Genomic DNA, 18,017 nt, shown 5'->3' with positions numbered 1-18,017 from the left:
GCTGAACACACATCGGGCAGTCGTGGCAGGGGATGGGACAGGCTGTAATTATAAGGAGATTCAGTGTTCGGCCCCAGTGATAACTTCTGTCACACGCAGGACGTATTGTAAAACTGCACAGCTGCTGCAGAACAGCGAGGGAAACTCTTCTCCCCTGTCACTTCAAGTCTAATTCCTTAAAATAACTCAAACTCTACAAGATTTAGATAAAAACAACTTCTATCACAGGAAGTTGTAACAGGACTAACAAAGGCTATCGACTTCTTGAGCTGGGTCCTGATCTGTCGGTTACACCTGTTCCTAACTGAGCTGCAGTTTCCCAAAAGGGTGGACTCTCTCTTCATTTTAGGTCGCAGCATGAGCAGGAGGTGCTTATGGGGCCAGAGCTGAAAGATAAATGATGAATGAAGGACCCTATATTTTTAAGTATATTCTTGCATAATAAAGGAATAAATAACTACTTATAATGAAAGCTAAAAACATCAGTGGGACATGTCAGTCAGGTGCTAGGCAATCTTGAATTTCTGAGCAGAACCTAAGCTAATTTTATGGTGTAAAAACCAGACAGGAAAACAAAAATCTACTACTGATTTCTTTCATTCTTAGTTCCTCAAATTTACAAAAAAAAAAAAAAAATCCTCTATTATTATTTATTTTACATTGATCCTAAAGCAAATAGTGATGGGTGTCCATACAGAGCCATAGAGCACCAACACCTGCCTTTTAATAGCAATAGATTTTACTGTGATATATCTAATTAATGCTCTACATCATGACTCTTTTCTTTAATCATTACTGACGTATGTATATCAAATTACATAAAAGTAAAATGGCTTAATTTGGCAAAATTACTGTTGATTAGCCAAGTACTTTAACAAGCTAATAGATTATCAAATTTTCAGTTTCTAACATTGATACTCATCAAGTTACTCAGAAGTGCCTCTTGCTTTAAAAGTGCCAGCCAAAGAGGTACCTTCATTTCAAAGATCTTCTTCCTCTTTCAAACCTGTTGTTGTGTTTTATTCCTGTCCCTCTTTCACAACTTATTTTTCCTATACATACCCACTCAAGATCTACTTCTGCTGCCTGGGCCTCAGGCTGTCCTTTAGTAAACTTTCTTCCTGTAGTGATTTTTTTTTTTTTTGCACTGTGTCGTGAATGCATCGGTATTCCAGCAGAGGGAGGAAAGTGGCAGCAGAAAGATCAGTTCATCAGTTCAGTGCACAAGACCGATTAGTCAGAGAGCAGGAATAGGGACAGATGAAAAACTCCTTTTAAAAGGACTGGAGGTGGAGAGAATATTCTTTTCCACAAGCCCACTATGCTGAATATGTTTTTTTGTTTTGTTTTGTTTTGTTTTTTTAAGGCACACAAGTTCAATTATATTGTTTCCGTAGTGCTATACATGGATGCATTGATGATTTTAGGGGCAAACCCCTGAAAATCCATCATGTTAGAAGAAGGACAGAATTCAAAACGTTGTAAACTTTAAACAGGTGACTGTTATGAATCTGAGACACCCAGGTAAAGGAGCGCGGTCAAAGTTCCCTTGGCACTCAGTGGAGAGCCAGGGATACTTTTAAGATCAGGTTGGTCCCTCCTGGTCCCAAACGGTTTTTGAAGAAGCCCTTCTCTTCCCATAGACCATGCAAGACAAGGATGACCCTGCACCTGAATTAGGGTCCTCTATTAGGCACCCAGAGTCAAGAGGGATGAATCTGGTCAAGAATAGCTCCTTTAAACACGCTCCTTTAACAGAACAAAGTTTTCCAGAAATGCTACAATTCAAGGGGTTTAACTAAGGAAAAAAACAGCACAAGGAGCAGCATTGGGACTGAGATTGTGATCAAACAACCACACGCTGCTTGTGTGTGTGAGTGAGAACACATACCCAACTCATTCATCAAAGAGCTGAGAGGAAAAAAAAAAAAAACAACACAAAACAAACATGGAGGAGTAAGTTAAGTTCAGGGAGAGAGGAAGTGGAGAAGGAAATGTGAGGCAGGAAAACAGAAAGCAGCAGATAACGTAGAAGAGAGAGACAAATAGTGGGGGTGAAAAAAGCATAAACAAACAAACAAAGAAATACATCACAGCCTATGAAAGGAAAGAAAGAATTAAGTCAGGAAGAGGAAAGGAAACACACAAAGAAAGGGAAAACCACAGCTTCAAAGCTCACTAAACAGATTTAACGACATATTAAACACGGCTGGTAATGCTCTGCTGACATGCATGCCTACAAACAGCATGCGACTGCTTAAAACTCCAGAAGACGGTTATTTTGTGTCATGACACTGCCGGCATTTTTTCACCTGTACTGGCAGGTTTCCTCCTTTTGCCAGGTGGTCCTGGGAAGCTGTTCAAACAGGGAACACCTTAGTCAGGTGTTTCGTTAGAATCTATGAGACAACCACCATAAAAGACCTGAGATATGATAATTCTTATCTGGAATGAAAAAGCAAGGATGAGTCTGCAGCTGAACTCTTTTACGAACAGAAGGATAACGATACGATTGAGTCGCTGGTGATTTTCCACAGTGACTGCAAAGGATGCATGAATTAAAAGCGTGAAGGGGGAGACAGGGAGAGCCTGCAAGGGTGTCATTTTATCAGTACTTAGAAGAAAAAAAAAAAAAAAAAAAGTGAATTCATAAAAAAGTCTGTTGAGGAAAAGATCTTAGGGGCATTACAGCACTAAAGAAAATCAAGTAAGTTAATTATAGCTAAAAAGTCTGATGTGATCAAGAGGGACTTAAAAACTAAGAACAAAAACTATTAGCGAAGACTTGTTGGTAAATGAGATTCAGGCTGAAATGACAACTCATGCAGCTGATACACTGAAGCAATATCCTGACCCTGGTGTCAGCTCCTGTTGACAGCAGTGGAACTAGGAACACATTTTGTGCATATTAAAATATGTCTCCAGTTTGAGATGTGCAGGAATATAATTGGGAAAGCAGGGAGGCAAGAGATAAAAAGTTCATATAAATCATCATGTCCAGGTGATGAGAAAACTACGCAGACATAACAAAACAGACCATTTCATTTAAGCCACATCACAGAAAAATATTAATACATTACTAACATGCATTATGGTAATCTGTAGTTCAATCTCACCTCCAGTGAAATCAACCAACTTCTCCCTTTATACACAGGACTGTGATCCCTCAGGATAATAACCATGAGCAGCATGTGATAAAAACTCAAACACCAAACCATAACAGTCTATTACCCTTTTCCCACAGATCCTGGAAAGAGGTTGATGTGTTTAATTTTATTTATGAGTAACCCTTCAAAGGGAGTTGAAGATGCTCAGAAGTGTTGGAATACATCTACCGTATATACTTGAAAGTGAAATTATTGCAGATACTTACTATAACCTATGTGTACCAGGGAAAAGAATAATATTGTTAGGATTAGAAATTAACTTGAAGTATCTGTTTCTGAGGAGAAGAAGTGGAAGCAATTAAATGTAAGTAAATCTGAGAAGAGTTCTGAGTTGGGATAAGAATGCAATGGATACCCTCACAAGTTTAACTAAACTTCATGATGACTACATTGTGATATTAAAATAACTTAACGTTTTAAGACCCAAATGATAAATGTATGCCATTGCCATTTATTCTAAAATGTATAGTATCTGTTTTATAAAATATATTGTATCTAACAAAACCTTGCAAACACTTCCTTCTTTACTTATCAAATGCGACTTAAATGCCCTTCCATTTCCACGTGCCAGAAATTGTACAATCTTGCAAGCAGTACCCAAAGGTAACAGTTTTATAATATTTCTCCTTCTGAAATAGCACCTGGCTTCACATAAACTTTCCAAAAAGAATTTTCAAATGCAATATGAAAGGTTAAAAAAAGAGTTTTGGCTGAGCTGTTCAAGAGAACGGGGCAGTTTAAGAGCCACACCATGACAAACATTCCTCACTCTTCTCGAGCTCAGATCAACTCCGCCACTTAAATAAATTCTGCAGACCAGCTCCATGCTAACTGTAATGGTCCTTTCTGCTACAATCTATTCTAAAAAATATATTAAAAGATGATTTGCACAGCAAATACTAGTCAGACTGCAACAGGCTGGATTCTCCAAGTCTGTGCATAAGAAAAATGAAGACTCTGAATGAAATCTTTTCTTTCGTTCTAATCAGAGAAAGTACACAAAATGGTGAAATGTGTATGATGATATAGAGTAGAAATAAACACCGGGGAAGCAGGGAAAGAAATAGATACTGTATCAATGAATTTGCAGTACCTGATAATCTGCAGTACCAGCTTTTTAGCCAAAACTTCACTTTATCATCATAATTCTCTCTTTGTCAAGTAACTGTACAGTTCTCGCCTCAGTTTACAGTTCTACTTTCTGAACATGTCAGACAATGGCACTGACGAAGCTGGTAGGCTGTGATTTATACCAGAGTATAACAGCCTTCAAATACCTTGAAGTACCACAGAAATGTTAAAATAGACAAAATAACTATTTAGAAGAAGTTTATGCCTTCTAAAATATAACAAATAAATCTAAAATGTTAAATTGCCTGTATGCCAAACCTTCCTTGACCAGCTCACTTCCTCTAGGTGACCAAAATATGTCATACAACTTGATTTTATCTTGAGGTTTGACTATTCCATGCTTGAACTCCCTTTAGATTGATTGTAAGGTCGCTTTATTTCTCACTGAAACATATATTAAACACCTGCATTTTTATTTATTTTTTTTTTTTTTAAAGTCTCCCCACTGCATCTGGTAACACTTCAGACTTGCTTTGCAACCCTGTTAATATCCTGTTCTCCACGCTTCTCACTTCTAAAGTATGTGAATATTATGCTTAAGGAAAATATGTGGGTAAGCATGTCACAGTACCTTGAAATTACGGTGAATCGCTGGGTTGATTTATCAATTGATCTTCATCTGTTCAGATTTCGGAAGCTTTCTCTAACTTGTATCTGATTAATTCTGAAACAAAACAGGAGCACAGCAGTGAGGCATTCGAAACCTTATCTCAGTTCCCTAACTCTGATTATATCTATTTAAATGCTAACATGAAGCATTTTATCAATTCTTACAAATACAGTTTCTGCAATGGAGTTAAAACTGAAAGGTAAGCAGGGAACCGTTATACACTCTTATGTACTGAGCAGCTCTTTAAATGGCAGCCTGACATTACCAGAAAGGTATGCATTGGTTTAAATCTCAATCTTCAGCCCAGTTACTGCACTCACATCGCCGATTACTGACCAGATTTCAGAGCAGAAGGCTGTGTCTGTATCACAAGCTGCTAACACCACTGCACTGGGTTTTCTGCTCAGGATTTTTCTAGAATACAGTGTGACTCCAACAACACGAGCTCTTGGTACGCAGTCATTGACATTTTTACCCCCATGTCATACAACGTAGATAGCTGAAAATGATCCCTCACGTAAAAGTCATTGGTGACTATCAGTCTACAACTGATGCAGAGTTTAATAAAAATTAAGAAGACAAATGAACTGAGGCCCTTCCTGCACGAGGAACATCAATTATTGCAAGCTTGGGGGTTTTAAATCCTTTCATTTAATGCTTATAAACTTACTGTTTACATAAATTTAAGCACAGTTTGCTTTGGTTTACCATAAATCAATGCTTAATTGGTTAAAGCTAAACCAAAGCCCAGTTAAAACTTAAAAATTATTTTCATCCATCCTCGTGCATGGGTTATATTAAAGATCAAATAAAAAAAAAATAAAAAAAATTAAGTGTTTTGAAATTAAACTAGCAATTTTTTTTTCATCTTCTTAGAAGGCATGAAGTTAGCTATAAATAAGCCAATCTAGTGCTGGGGACGCATGACACTTCAGAGAGAACTATTTTTTTCCCCTCCAAGGATTAAAGTCCAGACAAGAGGAATGCAGTCCAAGAGGGCATCCAAGCCACCCCACAGGCTGGAGGGCTCTGCCCCAACGGAAGGTGCAGAACGAAGCTTTTCTTGGCTTCTGCTGCTTCTCTGGGAAGCCGTCTGCAGACCAAATTCATGCTTTTAAATTCTTTTAATGCAGTGAGAATAAAACCCTCTTTTCCTTTCAAACTGCAGCTTACCAGCTGACACTGCTTTGACTGCGATCACCTACAGATATATTTACTATTTCTAACCTTTACTGAGGTTTACCCTGCTCAGTGAGGTACTTGATCCTAGGAAGCACATCAGAGCTTTAAGATATTTTAGTTAATCAGTGAAATAAAATAAAAATCTTGTCTTTAGTGGACAACTCTTGACAGCTACTACTGTATTACTTCTCTCTTTCCTCTGCATCGTTTTGCTTTATGGTTAATAGGACTCGAGGTAACTGATCATTAACAAATTTCTATGCCAGATCTCTCAGAAATTTAATTTCCTTGTTACGCATACAACTCTCATTGAATAATACAGTATTACAACTTTCTCTTCAACTCTTGCTGCTGCTCATTGGGAAGGGAAATGTGGTGTTTGTCAAAAGTCTTTTTTTCCCTTTGTCTGTTCAGGGCATGAAGACTGAATTCATACAGACCTCCCTCTTTACAGATCATTCAGTGCTCAGCCTCAGAGCCTCAATCCCTTCAAGCATATCATCTCCCTGCTGTGAAGGTAACTCACTCCTTCATCTCTACCCTAATTTCTTCAGGGGATATGGGAGCTCTGCATGCAAAATGCCTTTTCTTTTATCCTGATTTAAATGGCACTAGTTGGATAAAAGGCGAATTCCATCGCTTCACACAAAAATGAAAACAAAAAAAGCTACCTATAAAATAAAATGCTTTCCAAAGACTTAAAAATCTAGGAATTGGGCAATAAGTAAGTGGTAAGTACAAACAATGAATCAGATGAGGGTGAAGGAAGGAACAGTAAAATTTTTATTCCTATATACAAGAGAACAGAGCACACTATGTCACCACCTGTGAATTTTGCTGTAGGGATTACATCTGGAGTGGAGTTTGAAGGAAGTTAACAGAATAAATTTCAAAAGAATAAAGTGACAGCTTAACGACTCTTAAAGAGAGCTCTTTCTCTGGATGATAGGTGGCAAAGAACAGGAATGATTCTTACTGAGGATTTACAGCAGGTCAATTACAACCACAACTGTCAGCAAAGAGTATTGTAAGGAAGAGATGGGATGATTGAGAATAAGGCAGGAGGAGCTCACTCCAGAAGGCAGGCACTTCGGTGCACTGGGAAAGGAGAAGCTGGCTGAAGGATGGAGAGATGACAAAAACAGGCAAAGTGGCAATCCAAGAAAATGAAAAAAAGGCATTTTCAAACCAATGAAGCGGACTTAGTGTATATGGCTGAATATCAAAGAAATCTGGTTGCGATTGCTACTTAATACTACGAGATACAGGAAACCACAATCGAGCAGAGTAAAAGCTATATATACAGTTTTGGCTGGGACATAATTAGTCATGATGACTAATGAATATTATCCATTTAAGGGAAATATAGTTACATGAAAATTGCAATTGCAAAGCAACTCATCAAAATAAAGAAATGTAAATGTCTGTGATAAAGCATCCCTAACTACTGAAAGTATCCAAACAAATGCCTCAGCTAGCCAAACGCCATTAACTCCTTTACAAATGGAATCTCAGAAATATGTAACAGCACATACCTGAGCTGTGGAGCATTCCTTCTCCTTTGTTAGGTACAAAATTGTATTTTGTCTTAAATGTTTATATATCTACACTTATGTAAACAAAGATTTAGGTGTGTTAGGCATAATCATCCCAAAATTGGGCTTTATTTTTGATATATTATGCTTATGGCCATAACCTAATGAGATCTTATTCTGCCCCTTAGGAAAGTGGGTTGGGGAGGTCTGTGTTGAAAGAACAGGAGATGGCCAGGATGAGGCTATGGGCTGCCATTATGGCTAGCAAGTAGCTCAAGAGTAAAACAGCAATTCTGAGGTTGATCTCATTTGCGCTGGAAACTGACTCCTGACCTGCCCATTACAGAGTATCAGTGGGTCAAAGAAGATAAAAGAACTACAAACTCTACTAATTACATAGCTGGTCCTCCTACATCCCTTAGGAGATGTAATTCTTTACATCTTTACAGATTGAAAAACAAAGTACCAGTTACATGTGTCAAATAGAGACTAGATACCAAAACTTTTGTAAATACCAATTAGAAGGTTGCAGCCTCTCAAGACTTCATAATTAGTATGAAAATACTAAATATTTCTCACAAGTACTTAAATATTTCCTCTGTATTTATAAAAACACAAATGTAACAGAATATCCAGTGCTTAAACACAGTAATGATGCACAGTTACTCTAAAACTATGTCAAACGTGTATAGGCATTTTTGTAGCTAATGAGAAAGGTCAATTAAGATACTAGTTAAGTTTATTTAATAACTGATACCTTAGTCAAAGGAGAAGTAACAATGCTTTTGGAACAATTCACACTAAACTGATAAAAACTGCAAAATAATTGCGCACAGCAAAGTGTACTTGAGCTATCTTAACTTTGATTAGTGTCATTTTCCTTTGCCTAATTACAACAGAAAAAAAAAGATTAGCATTCATTATTTTCCTCAGCAACTCATCACTAATTTTAGTTTTATCTTGCAACAATTTTTGTTTTATCTTAGAAGTTTTCTTCAGCGGTACAATTAACAAAGTCATAAGAAGCCTTTGAATACTGCATTTCAACTGCGGAAATGCAACCAGACAAAGCATAGAACAGAAGCTAAAAAATACTTGGTTTCAGAAATAAAAATACTCTATAAGGAGGTATCATGTCTTCCATTTCAAAATACCTATTTCTTCCACTGTGATTTATGTCACCCTCTGAAAGTTCAATCTATAAAACACGTTAGCTTACTGCAGCAAGCTAAGATAAATAATGACAGTTGAAATTGTATTTATATGTTTCTTTAAAAAGTGTATTTGTATACACCTGTAGAGAAGAAAAAGACACATTCTACGTTCAGTATTTTACATAATAGGAACATTTTATACCAGTTACAACTTGTATTACATCAGAAACACAAGCAACAAAAGACTGGTAGCAAGCAAAAAAGATTCTGGACATCAGAATTTTCCATTTTTCTAAAAATAAATGAAACCCCGATTAGCTCATTTAAAAGTGTTCACAGAGTAAGACAATAGTGTTACAAAGGATGCATAAACATATAATATAAACAGATATTATTCAAGACAGAAAGGCACAGCTAATCAAGCCAATGCAGAGCACACAATTAACGTGATTTGCAAAATTTATTACTGAGCTCCTGTTAAATATAATATTATTCAAACTACACAGTCATGGTTATTGCAGATTAAAGATTACAAATTAGCTCCTCGTGTATATCATTATTGTGAGTGGTTGCATTTTGTCTGTCTGCTTTTATATCACTGCAGGCAGATGAAAGTCATCTTAAAAATCTGACTCATAATTTAGGTAGCACACCACTAACCTGAGCAGAGACGTTGGTTCCTACTCGGGTCCAACACCATCCTCAATGTAAACAAAGGACACTGGCGTGCACCCGGGGCTAAGGATGTCAGCATTTTTCAAACACCTTTCTGACTGTTCCATTTTATGGTGATGCAATATGACCTACATTTTCAATGGCCAAAGAGAGACAGAGAGATAGAAAGGGAGGAGATAGAGAAAAGAAAGACAGAGAGACCTTTTCTGTCCTTATCCTCCATTAACTAAAGCTTTAGCTGTCCCTCATGAGGACGGTGACGGACAAGAATAAAGGCAGAATAACACCATGGTAGATTCCCAATGAGAAGCTGAAGGATTGAGTAGCATAAGAAATAGCAAGATTTTTTTCTGCCACATTCCTGTGAGCAAGTAAATAGCAACACCCCCAATAGGAGAGAAGAACAGCAGGATCAGTAATTTTGTTACCGATTGCCAGCATAAAGCTGTCTGTAATGCAGATGCTTATTTTGCCACCTTTTATTTCCCATCATGTTCATAACACTTCATTTTTATGTATTCATTTTAGATATCAAAATGAAAGACAAAATATTACGCATCGTTATCATAATTTTTACAGAGAAATCGAGGAAGAAAGAATGATTTGCCACAGTTACCAGGCCCAGTGCAGGGCTGGGAACAGAAAGCATCACTCTTCATTATCTCTGCACTGTGCAATCTATTAGGGACTGTGATACCTGTCATACTAACATATAATCTTGACATAATTCCAAAATTATCTCTATCATGTCTCTCCCGCATATGATCCTCACACAAAAAAACATACTGGATTACTGCTAACTCTCAGAAAGCTTTCTTTTACAAATGATAAACCACATTTGTCAAGCTGTCTCTGGAAATGCACTTGACTGTGAACTGCAAAGCTTGACATAAAGCGCCAATGGTATTTTTCAATATAAGAATGTAAAAGTAAAGACCTAATTGCAGCCTTAGTTGCCTTTTCATTTTTCTGCAACTAAATCGCCTTTCCTTTCAAAAATTGGCATTTTTCCACAGTTAAACTAGTACATTAAAAAAATAAGGCTTGTTGATAGGACTGTAGTAAGCAAAAATCAAGGTATTTTGATTTGCAGTAACTGTTTTTAATGCAAGTACTGTCTTGCAGAATATTTGCCAAGCGCTTACAGCATCACAGCCCCTTTACTAATGCTGGTATACAAACATATATACAATATAGCAGTAAATCATTTTCTAATTATCGAGACTGAAGGCCAAAATTTGATCTTAAGTATACCTCTGTAAATCCAGAATGACTCCAGTGCTTTCCAAAGAGTTTCTTGGGATTTGCACATACGTAAAGAAGCCTGTAATTTGGCACTGAGTTTGAAACCAGACATCAATAAAATTTATAGATTAATTCCTGCTTTTGACCTGTATTTATTATAACAATAGCTTTCTTATCAAGCAGTATTCATCTCCTGAAATGCAATCATCCCTACACAGCGAGTACTGACAAATTGCTGTTCCTTTGCTTGAGTGCTGCTGCCTTTTTTATAACTGCAGTGTTATATCCAACTGGTTAGGCATGCAAACAGCACCCAGGTAAAGAAAAGGAGAGGAAAAAATGGAAGCCTACCCTACTATCAAAAGAAGAGAGAGCTGAGAGTCAAAAGACAGTGTTAACAGGAATGAAGGAAAGAGATTACCTGTAAAAGAATGGAAGATTAGAAATTAAGAGGAGAGGATGGACATTGCAAAAGGAGGATGGGGGACAGGGTTGGGGTGGAAGACAGCATCTGAAGCAAGAAGAGAACTACTACTCAAACACCACGTGCCCAGAAGAGTGTGAGGAAATCCTCAATAATTAAAATCAGATTACAATCACACATTCCTCCACTCCTGTTATCCCTGGTTGCAGCTTGTTCAAACTATCTTACTCTCTGAAATGGAATTTAGTGGGAGACAAGTATTCCTCCCATTACAAACACAAATCTGTTAATGTAGAACAAGAGTCTTGTGGATCTAAAAAGAAGTCACTTCACTATTTTCAGTATTACTGGAGCTCTCCTTTGTGAATGTTTCACTGCACTACTTCCTCAGTTACCCTTACTCGATGCTTCTTCTCTTTTTTTTTTTTTTCTTTCTTCATAGCATCTCTGTTTCAGTTCAGAAGGGAGAGAAGCTGAGGTGACAGTTTTATTGCTACCCAACACCATAAAAACTCCAACTAGAGAAGCCAGCCAGTGCGGAGATTAGCAGGGTTCAAGCCAAACCAGCCGAAGTGATCCTTCCCTTCCGCCTACCAGTGACTGCCATCTAGAGTCAGAGACACCAGCTCACAGGAGAGGAGAAAAATGTTACAGCAATGAGAGAAATGTTAATCCCAGCCACTAAAAAAAAAGCAAGAATTCATATTCTAGAAATTTACATCTACCTTAAAAAAATTATTTGGGGTTCTCTTCTTAACGAGCCTTCTGGCTAATGAGCATTTGGTCCATGTCTCCCAGCTTTTCTTTTTAAACATGAAAAGGCAATTTCATTTTGTTGTAAACACTGAAGTTGCCTGTATATGTGGAGAAAATATATATATTTTCTCATGATATTTCAATATAAAATAGTGCTACACTGCTTTTCAAGTAAATCCTGTGTTTCTGACTGTTTGCTCATGTTAATAATCTGAATGTGAACTTTCATCCTCAGCTGAAGATGTAAGTCAATACACACCTTTATAAGACTACCTGTGTAAAAACACTGACAAAAACTTTAACACTGATGGCATTAGAGATACTAATGACATTAAAACGTCTTTCTAGTACATAAACCTTAATTTTAAAACCTTGTTTCATTTTTAAGAAATATATTCATACTGACCCCAACATACTAATGGCTTAAATGCCTACAAAAGCCCACTTAAGCCAATAGGATTTCTTACATAGTCTACAGGGCTTTTATTATACTGTATAAAAAATAAAGCCCCCACTTTGCAATGCTCTGCAATAAATTTGTCTTCTCACTCTCTCAGTCCCTAAATCTCCTTTAAACTAAGGAATTGCATTCTTTAGGCACTTCTTTACACGTCACATTCTTCAACTCTTGAAGCAATTTCACTGGCATCTCCACACTTCCTCTTTCCTAATTTCATTCAACACAGACTCTGGTCTCCTGCAAGTGTGTAGTTAATTAATACTTTATTAATTAATACTTTAATTCAAAACTGAAGGAGACTGAGCAGCCTGATTTTCATGAACTCAGGACCCTTAATTTTTTATTTATTTATTTATTTTTTGCCTGACAAAATTTAGGAAACTCAGCTGGAACACAATAGTCACTCCTTCCATATGTGGTGTCCATACTTATAAATAAACCTAGCAGAAGTATATGTGATATTCCTATCACTTTAAGAAGCTCAAGTTCTGTTCCCAAGATAATAAAACGTCATTATTATGGTGTGAGCACAAATAGAAAAAGGAGGCTGGCCCCACTGCCCAGCAGCAGAACTATGCACATTCCTGTTGACATCACAGATGGTGCACAAAGAAGAGCTGGTGAAGCACTAGAAACATGAAAAACTGCTTGCCAAATGGGAAGAAAAATAAAAAGCCAAAAAATAAACGGAAAGCTTCAAAGTAGATCTTTGAAAAATGTAGCCACATTGTATTTTTGTGCACAACCTCCCAATAGATACAGTTTGTAGTTTTTGAAGCATCTGTAGTCCTAAGGCATATTTTACCCTTTAAGCTTTAAATTCTCCAATTCCTCGTAATACAGACACTTGTCTGGGAAGACCTTTGACTTGACATCAGATGATTTTTGGCAAAAGAAATAATGGAATTTCAAATGACTCTTCCCTTCTTTCTCAACTACCAGGACAATGGAGCCTAGCAAGGTTTGGGCCCCACCAACAACTGGATTAGCAGAAATCCTTCCCCTTTAACAACAGTGCCATGTAGTTAAGCTAATATTTTTTTCCTATTTCTACAGCTTTGTCAAAGAAAAGAATTACATTTTGATATTAATTACTGTAATGTTGTCTGCAACCACAACAACAGTCCTTACCCATACCTATTAGAAGCTGTCCTGTGCTAGGGCTGGTCATTTTTAATCTTTCCCCAAGCAATGGCAGCTGCACAGAAGCCAAGGAGAACAACTATTTAGTGAGAGAGATCTCTCCGAGGGAGTAACACCTCTCGCAGCACCCATCTCCACAGAAAAGCAGCAAGAGAGACCCAGAACAGCGGTCATACTCACTGATGCAAGCAGAAAGAGAAGAAAACGTAGGCTGCAAAATGGCTCTCTTAGAGTTGCAATCTCTGTGCCAAATTTAGGAAGCCAGTCCTAGAAAGACGTGATGGGGAACAGGCTCTATAAAGAGGCAATTACAAATAAAGAAGATTCAGTATGAATAATCCAGCCATTAGGAAACTCAATACCTGGGTTACTGCCGTACTACAAATCTATGCCAATGCTTGAGATCACTGGTGGCATATGCCTGCTCCTCCAAAAGAAGTAACCACCATGCTTTACTGTACCAGTTTAAAGGGAAAATCAATCAACAGTCTTACACACTTGGGGCCAAAAATATTACGTAGAGTGAGTACATTTTATTGTCGACATTTTCAAAGATAAAGGCTATTTTGAAATGTAAACACCACGCAGCCCTGTACTATTATTATCGTGACACACAGGATGCAGCTCATGGTGTTAATAATTCATCCAAAAGAAAAGTACAACCTCAGCAGTTTAAGTTATGCACAATTTTAAAAAAAGAAAGAAAGAAAGAAAGAAAGAAAGAAAGAAAGAAAGAAAGAAAGAAAGAAAGAAAGAAAGAAAGAAAGAAAGAAAGAAAGAAAGAAAGAAAGAAAGAAAGAAAGAAAGAAAGAAAGAAGGAAAGAAGGAAAGAAAGAAGGAAAGAAAGAAGGAAAGAAAGAAGGAAAGAAAGAAGGAAAGAAAGAAGGAAAGAAAGAAGGAAAGAAAGAAGGAAAGAAAGAAGGAAAGAAAGAAGGAAAGAAAGAAGGAAAGAAAGAAGGAAAGAAAGAAGGAAAGAAAGAAGGAAAGAAAGAAGGAAAGAAAGAAAGAAAGGAGCTAATTCCAGAATTAGGGCTTAATGTTTGTTTGTTTTTTAAAAAAGCTAGTCATTTACCTTAGTACTGCATAAAATCCCACTGAAATCATTTGATGCCTTTCACTAGTACAGTTCAGAACAAGTTCAAGAGCTTGCAAGACCAGGACAGATTTCTTTAACATAAACATTTGAAAATAGCAGCTCGTGAGCTACTTCCTTCCATGTGTTTGATGACATTTTATCTACAGTTACAGTTAGCTGCTCCTGTCTGTACAAGTCTTTCACGTAATAGTAGGAAAGAAAAGCTTTACTAGAAACTGGCCTGTAAATACCCTCCTATTCCAAGCCTGGCGAAGCGGCTGCAGCTCAAGTGCAATTTAGTTTTTTCTTTTTTAAAAAAAAAAATAATAATTTCAAACTCATTACATCATGTAAAAAAAATCCCATATGTTTTGCTTTAATATACATATGCACAAGTTTATTTTAGAATATTATATTGTTCAAAACTGCTCTAGCTTTACATAAACACACACACACCAAAAACCACAAGCAGATCTCAAAAATGAAAAAAGAAAAAACATTAAATAAACGTAACTGCCAAAGCAATATTGGAATGAAACTGAAGTGAAAATATTTACAATGAACCACAAAATCACAGGTGCATACTTGTAGCTATTAGTAGCATGGCTTTGTTCTACTTTCAACTCTTAGAAGCCAATCTTTATTCATATCAGTAGTAAAATCCAATTTATCTGCTTCTTTTCTTTTATTAGATCATTACTATCCACATGTAATCAACATGTACATTTTTATCTTAATAAATGCAAAAGGCAGAGGACCAGAAAGAATCCCTCATGGATTTCACACATTCTACACTAACGTTTTGCAAAACAAAACCAAAACAGAATGTTTGTTTACACCAAGACTCTACTAAAATATTATCATAATACAAGTTGGACTGGGTGTTTTGTAAATCCTAAAGAGAAATAACATTTGGGGCTGAATGTATTGACTTTCATATGAATTTGTTTGCATACATGGTTGCTTTCATAGCCACACATATCACCACTTCATATCTCAATTGCAAATTTGCAATATATCAAAATAAATATACATGTATACACACTCCACATATATAATGTATGTTATGGCCAATCTCTCCTCTGTCAGTAAGTTTGAAATTAATTTTTCTATTTACCGTTTGCAATTCCCTGAAACAGTTTATGAAGCAGATTTTTTTCCCCACGAGGTGTTTTTCTCAGTTTGCCTGTACTTTTCAAGCCCAAATCCTATTCCTGCTTGCACATAAAATTTGGAAGTGGCCACAAAGGCACTCGGATGCCTTTGAACAGAATCTGATCTTCAATCTGAAAGTGATCTTTCATGCCATGCCACGCTTGCATGTTTTGCTCTTGCACTTCTGAATCCACTGGTTTGCTTTTATGGATTATTTCCTTAAATGCTTCAGTCCTGAGCCGTCTCATAACTACGTGCTGGGCTACAGAGCCGTGTTCACTCTGACTTTCCAACAGCAACACCACCTTATACCAGTCTACAGCCCGGTGATTACAAAATTCACTCTGATGGAAAGAATTAGGGGCATTAATCCCCTCCGGATGGAGGATGGCTGGGTTGAAGTCCCCCACACATGTGGCGAGCGTTGTAGCGGATAACAGCCCCGCTAATGACAAAAAGGGAACCAGAACCATTACCACCTCCTGGGTTTTGAAAGCAAAGATTGACCTTTACTCCTTGTTTGAAAGAAAGAGCTTATGATCCTAATTTCAAGAGAGCGTGAATCCAAAATGCTCCCTGGAGGAAGGTGCTTAGCTCTGGATATAGGCAGGATTTAAGCACATTCCTTCTTCAGCTACTGCGCAGAAAATGTGCAGATTCATCAGCTCCTTCAAGCTGCTTCAGCTGGTATAATCCTAATGAAATACCAGAAAATTCTGAGGCATTCGGCTCTCCCCGTTCTCGTGGTAACACCACCCATCTGGCCCCAGCTAGACCGAGTCTTCCCTTTGGCACACCCAGCTGGAGCAGAGCGAGGAGCTGCCCGCCCTGCATCTCCCCATCTGGGGCTGGGACTCTGCCGGAGAAGACCGCTTATCTTCTCCACGTACATCTCCTGAAATATCGGTGTAAACCCTTTGTCTTCACGGCAACTGAAGCAGTGTTTTAGAAGCAACACTTGATCCACTCACAAAAGAAGACGAGACAGAGGAGAGCACGCTTTCTCCCTGTGAAGGCCTCAGCCTCTCTTTGCAGTTTTACCCTGCTCCCAGTCACTCTCAGTAAGGTAAAAATGCTCAGGAACAAAGCACGGTGTTACCACTCGACATGTGACGTATGAAAAGCATAAAGATGAGCAGGCATCACCAAAGCATGTACCATGCCTGTTTCATTGCTCAGAGCCAGAAATCGGGGTATGAGCACGTGCTTCACTGTATCATGTTTTACGGGAACCGTAACTTGTAGCTGCTCTCAAACTGACAGAGTTACTCTATTAAAAGAAAATATACTTTAAACAATAAAACTATCCAAGGCAAAATAGAAAACCATTTTAAAATCAGAACCACAAGATTACCAATATAGACCTGATACTCTTTTTCTCCATCTCCTGAGACAAAAATGCTTCTTCCAATACCTTTCCACAGCACGGGGCCTTACTTCGCCAAGCTCAAAGCCTTGTAAAAATTTCTAGGTGTTCTCTCATAGATCTGCACTGCTTCTGAAAAGGAAAAAAACTGGAACAAACAAGAAAACCAACCAAGCACCTTCTATAAACTTGAGGGGCTGACTCAGAAGCTGCGCAATAGCTCTGATTCAGCTCTCCTGGCGAGTCAGGGCACCGTGATGCTCATGATGGAGGTCGGGCATGAGCTGCCTACCACAGGAGGAAACTTTCCGAGGCTTTTCCTCGGAAGCTTTTTGCAAAATTTCCTCAGGAGCACTAACAGTTATTTATTTAGATGTCACAGGAGTAAATATGGCATTCACAACCCGCTGGTTGTTCATCCCTTGTTTAAAGGCACGGTTAAATATAAACGTTTACCAGCTGGGCCAGTGCCAACAAGGACAATTCTGCTTCTTAGTGGGAAAATCTCTTTCAACGCCCACCTCTTCCTCTGAAAACTCGGAAATGCCATCAATGATCTTCAGGGCACAACATGAATGCCACCAAATCTGTCATGTGCTCTTTTTCATATAAATAAATAAATATAATAATAAAGGCCACACTAAAAACATCCTGCCAACAAAGAGGCTACTAGATAAGTGACTAAACCTGTCAAAACAGCTCCAAAAGCGTAAATAGCTGCTTCCTGACAAAATACATGAAACACGAAGTGCCACCCTAAATTTCCCCAAGTCATTTTAAACCACAGAACGCAGGCACAGCGCGGAACCTCCTCTGCATCGCACAGCTGAAAGCTCTGCTGTTAATCATTTCCAGGTTAAAAACAAAACCTAACGATCCACTACATCTTGCAGCAGTTTCATGATACTTTGACATCCACGAGCTACCTGCTACAACGCC

General features: G+C 37.8%; 1 protein-coding gene across 3 annotated transcripts in view; it reads right to left on the bottom strand.

The window, feature by feature from the left end:
• Positions 1-18,017, bottom strand: part of ATXN7 (ataxin 7) — an 82,335-nt gene that overhangs the window by 60,256 nt on the left and 4,062 nt on the right. The window contains exons 2-3 of one of the 3 annotated variants that reach the window (XM_084293030.1): positions 13,663-13,776; positions 4,870-4,962 (exon numbers count right to left, since the gene is read on the bottom strand). The gene's annotated coding sequence lies outside the window, so the exon portion shown is untranslated. Of the gene's footprint in view, positions 1-4,869; positions 4,963-9,439; positions 9,574-13,662; positions 13,777-18,017 lie in introns of those variants that run through there. The other 2 variants (XM_084293031.1, XM_084293029.1) reach the window with 2 other exon arrangements.

Source organism: Netta rufina (genome assembly GCF_964035555.1).
Source record: "Netta rufina genome assembly, chromosome: 10".
Taxonomy (NCBI): Eukaryota; Metazoa; Chordata; class Aves; order Anseriformes; family Anatidae; genus Netta; species Netta rufina.
Note: the sequence above shows the minus strand (reverse complement) of the source record. Positions and strands in the feature narration are given on the sequence as shown.